Genomic DNA, 5,558 nt, shown 5'->3' with positions numbered 1-5,558 from the left:
CATTTGAGGAAGTGAAAGACGACAGGGCAGGCTGTTGGGTATAAGCTGCAACATTCCAAGCCTTTTAGCTTTTATTGAAGAAAAATAATGTTTCAGGCAAGCTTTATCCGTATCTGCTTGTTTTTTTCTGTATGATCTATCTATCTAGTTTACAGTGAGCTGTGTGGGAGAACTAGTTAAACTATATTTTACAGTAACTGGCTGGTAGAACAAAAGTGATTCAACTAGTTCAGTCAACTTTTCCCCATTTTTTGTGTAGTTAACTACTGAAACTGCACACAATTTTAGGCCATAAGGAAACACAGCCCCCCATTTTCATGCACGCAAAAGTAAGTTGTTAAGATTAAAGTACCAATCAAATGATTAAAAAAAAGTTGACAAGCAGCCTGAAAAAGCAGGCCCATTTTTTAGACCCGTGCTGAAGTTGGTCAAAAGGTCTAAAAAGGTGCAAGTTAAATATGTTTAGTGAGGTGTTTTATTTGTGTTTTATGTATGACCTTTGAGAGAAACACTTGAATTCAGTTGAGTGGCATTTTTTCCCAGCATGTGATCTTTTTGTATTATTATTTGTTAAAACTTTGTAACATGTACGTCGTCAAATTGATCAGTTTTTATCTAGTAGTTTGAACAAAATAGTTTTATTACTTTCTTCCTAGTTTAGCTTTAATGTAGCTCAACTTCTTCCAGTGGGAAGTGTCAATCTGTGCTTTAAAGGTATCCCCAACACTGATTGTATATGTTATTATATCCAGCACAAATACATGAATACATTTAAGACCTTTTTTTTTAAAGATTAAGTCTCGGAAGTTCATTTAAATGTCCTTTGTGCAAAGGAAAGCAAGCTCTATTTAATTCCCTCTTTTACTTCTCGTCGTACAGGATGTTGAGGTTTTGTTCAGTTCCTCTAAAGAGTCGACAGTAGACTGGTGCAAAAACAAAAGTGTCCAACAGAGAACCAACACTTCTTCCTCTGTCTGTCCTGGGGGGTACAGTATCTTCATCAGCCGTTTACAGCTCAAACTTAATAAAACAACATGACGTGTGCATTAATAAACAAGTGTAGAGGGAGTGAGTAATTACACTGATGGTAATTAGTTTCTGTGTGATGCTGAAGGTGGGTTCCAAGCAGACTGACTTAATACATTAAAGATGTGTGGAGAACATATTGTATCCATAAACTGTGAAAACGTATATTATTTGGCATGAATGAGGATTACAATATTATCAGCATTTAAAGTAAAAATCTTAGCTGCGGTATCAAAATCTCTCTATAAAAGCAAGAAGCATCTGTGTGTGTGTATGTGTGTGTGTGTGTGTGTGTGTGTGTGTGTGTCTGTCTGTCTGTCTAGGGTATATCTCACTCATCTCAGCTGTAAGTCTATTAAGCCTACCTTTCAGAGTTTTAAAGTGCGCTACAAGGTTCGATTTTCCAATAATATTTGAATAGTTTCCAGTGAATATCAATGTTCAATGTGTATGTGCTGGATGGTGTGTGTACCTTATGAAAAGTAAGTGTTTTATGGAGTTGCAGACGTTGTAGTGGTCTGATATGTGCAAATTCTGTTATTCGCAATTAGCATGCTAAGCGGAGATTTAGCTTTATTCACTTCTCACAGTAGAGAAATACTCATAAAAATCTCTCTATAAAAGCAAGAAGTGTGTGTGTGTGTGTGTGTGTGTGTGTGCGGATGTGTGTCTTTGAAGATTTTTGAATTCCTTTTTCAAAATATCATCATTATTTCGGACGCCTTTTAGGGGAGCTCCATCCCATTGTGTGATAGGCCTACACCTGGTCAGTAACACAATTCACTCTGGATTTCCACCCTGACTCATCTCATCTGTAAGTCTATTTAGCCTACCTATCTTTCGGAGTTCACTTCTTATGTTGCATTACTGTGTAATTCAGGGATGAAATGTTGCTTAGCGTAATGCTCATAATCATTCGATATGAGATACTTACATGCAATATAGTATATCAGCTATTTGGGTTCATGTTAATGTACTATAAGTGCAGCATTCTGTGTAATGTGCTATCTCACGATTAGCATGCTTACGAATACATACTTCCTACAGGCACTGCACTGGTCTTCTTAAAATACAAAGAGTATATTGAGTAGTTGTTGAGTAGAGCTGTCTCAATAGTGTAAATGCAATCTCCAGGTAAAAAAAAGGTAATGTTAGTCTGTCAACTCACGCATTATGGGACGATGATAACGTCTCCGACAACATCTGCATGTCTCATTTAGCCATTGGGAGCAACACGCTTTTTTAAGACCCAAAAAAACTTCAAAATTCAAGATTAGAATGAATTAAAGTAATATGCAGATTTGGCTGAAGAGAGACTGTCCTTGTAGTGCAATACATGGTCATTGTACATTTCTTTGTGAATGCTGAGTCCGGTTTTACTGTAGAGGCGTTCCAGTTGTCGTCCTTGGGATTTCAGATGGCGGAGGATGATTATTACTTTTTTTTAATTTTTGGACAGAGAGAGGTTGATGTTGAAAGTGATGAGCATGTGGTCAGAGTATGGGAGTATGTGTGGCTTGCAATCAGTGGGTTTGACACCTGAGCAGCAGACAATGTCCAGTATATGTCCTTTACTGTATGTTGGGAAGTTGATGTATTGTTGCAAACCAAAACAATCTAAGCAGGATGAGAGGTCTTTTGAGAGAGAGTCTGTATTATTGTCCACATGAATATTAAAGCCCCCGAGGATAATGGTGTTATGGGAGAGAGAAGACAGATGGGTGAGGAGGTGAGAGAAGTCATTTATAAAGTCCTTGTTGTATTTTGGTGGGCGGTAGATGGTGGCAATAATTGTGGGAGAGGGTCCAGGCAGAAGTGAGGCAGAGTACTCGAAGGAGGAGAACACAGCAGGTACAGGAACGACTTTCCAACTCTCGCGGTGTAGCATCGCAAGACCGAAGCTGACGGTGGAGGTGGTGGTGCTGCTCTTAGCCGCGGAGTTAGCCGACCTAGCAAGGCTGGACAGGACAGAGTGGTTGACACCTCGAGCAGTGTTACGGGAGCGGCGGCGAGTTGTGGACCAGATGGTCTTTATGGAGTGAGAGTCGTTGTATTGAAACTTACGTCGAGATCCACGATGAGTGTATCTCCGACGAGGCTGGAAAGCGATGTCCGGGGGGATGTCGAGCCCAGATACTGGTCGTGAGGAGGAGATGAGATAGCGATGTTTGAGGAGTTCAGCAGCAGAATACTGGAGGAGTGCATTTGTTTGCAAGTGGACGAGGGACAGGAAGAGCCAGATGACCGCAGTCCAGCGTGTTGTATGGTAAATCCACATCGTTTCCCAGGAGGGGAATACGAGCCAGGAAGGGGTCCCAGGTAGGAATACTTCCAAAAGTCAGCCACAAATGCGACTGACAGCAATAAACTGATGTCGGTACAGCATACAGACCAGTAATCCTGTAGTTCGAGGTCAATCACGACATCCAATAAAGAATAGACAATGTTTTATTTCGTTTGGTTACCGGTGAGCAGCGGCGACAAAGCGCGCCAGCGTTCACCTGACCGGAAGAGCAGATAGAAGAACTATTGTCCCTAACTTGAAGTGCTATAGTGCTGGGTAATTTCGTATAACATTTACATTCCTAAAACACTCTATAGGGACCCTTGTCCGAAACTCTTTTTGAGGAAATCATACAAACGGTTCATGAGAACAGGTTGACTTTGTTGAACTCATCCACTGGTGGTAACTATAGCCTAGCCAGTCAACAAAACAAGAGTCCTGATAACTTACAATCTTTGAATTTGATTTGACTTTTTCTTTTTGTAATTAAACAGTTTTAGATGGAGAGAGTTTTAAAAGCCAGAAATCTGAGAGCCCTGCATGTCCAGTCTTTGCCCAGTCATTGCTGTTACTGTGTATTATGGGTGCAATAGCTAGAAGAAATTCCACTTTGATTTAACAGTATTTCAAAATGATAGTGGTGTCACTCTCTGTGGCTCACTGATGTCACAGTGACACAACATCTTCTTGGTTGATAAAAAAAAAAGAAACATTTGGAAATTTACACGATTGCACAATCAGTGAAATCTTTCTGGTTTACGCTGGAATCTGGTTTTAGATTTATATTCCTTATGGGTGATTTCTTCCACATGTTAATGTATAATAATAACCTTCCACAGAATAAGACCAGCAGTTTATAAAAGAAAAACAAGTCCTTTATCGAGGGCCCCCCTCAGTTCAGTGAGAGAATCAAAGGCTTTCTGAATGTTCATATATTTTCGAACCCCCTTTTCACTTCCTCATCTGCACTTTATTAATCCCTGTTCCTTCATTGATTTAGCTGCTTGGCATCACAGTGCCATTGTGGTCAAGCTATGCTCATTTCTGTGAATCATTTCTGATTAATTTCTCATTTCTGTGAACCAACGATTCTCTTCCCCTCCATGTGCATTCTGCTACACAATAAAACAAGCACAACTTCAGAGGAGGACCACATCTCATAAAAACTACAAATGGTGCTTCGAATGTACCTTCCTTTACTTCCAGTCCAGTCAATTTGTCGATTGTTTGTGTGTATTTTACATGTCCAGTAAAGATTAGTGAGGCTATGTTTGGAAACTCACTTCAGTCTGTCCATTATGCTAAGCTAAAGCTAATTACTGGTTGTATCTTAACAGCTAACAGACAGATTTGAGCGTAGTAGCAATCTTCTTTTCTAACTTTCAGTAGCCGTTATACTGTATCTGGTCCAGAAAAATAGCCCGGATCATAAGCCTTCATAAAGCAACAAAGTGATATTTTTAAACACTAACTTTAGCTTGCTAACATGCTTACAGAGACAACAGTTTAATTTTTGGCATCCTTTGGCTCTCAAAATGTCTTAAACCTGCTTTCTTTCTATTGGCCAGCAGGGGGCGACTCCACTGGTTGCAAAAGAAGTCAGATTGTATAGAAGCCAATCGAAAAATTACCCCCTTTCTCATTTGATTTATGTCCTCAGTAAACATATTCCAAATGAGTTTATGGTCTCAATCGCTAGTTGCAAGTCTTCTTCAAAAGAGCATGATTTTCATTCGGTAAATTATGGTCCCATTTAGAGTAAAATATAACAAACACATGTTTTTGTGTTGATGTTTTAAGTCTGTACAAAAAAAATCCACTTTGGCAATGTCAGTCCATCAATCACACCACATGGATGCTGCACCATCACAGCCCGTCTCTGCAGTCTGTTTATTTTTTCAGTGGCTCAGCGATATGTCACGTTTTGTTTGTCTAATTGGTTGTAAGCAGATATCTTTTTTTTTTTCATACCTTCATCCCTTCCACCCATTCACTGGGGCATACTGTGTTTGTGTGTATACAACTCGTTAGTTAAGTCTCTCCACTTTTCAAACAACCACCAACTCGACAAAATTGGACAAAAATAAATAAAGTGTAATTTTAGTTTGAAAGTTCTGTAAATTCAGTTCTGTTCTGTTTCTCAGCTAAGCTGCCAGGAGACTGACATCTGGTGGTAGACGCTGTGCATTACACTTTAAAAAAAACCCCAGCATGACTACCAGTAATTAGTTATTGGTAGTTATAGTAA

This window comes from Centropristis striata, chromosome 23, assembly GCF_030273125.1.
Source record: "Centropristis striata isolate RG_2023a ecotype Rhode Island chromosome 23, C.striata_1.0, whole genome shotgun sequence".
NCBI classification, from domain to species: domain Eukaryota; kingdom Metazoa; phylum Chordata; class Actinopteri; order Perciformes; family Serranidae; genus Centropristis; species Centropristis striata.
This window is presented reverse-complemented; position numbering follows the sequence as displayed.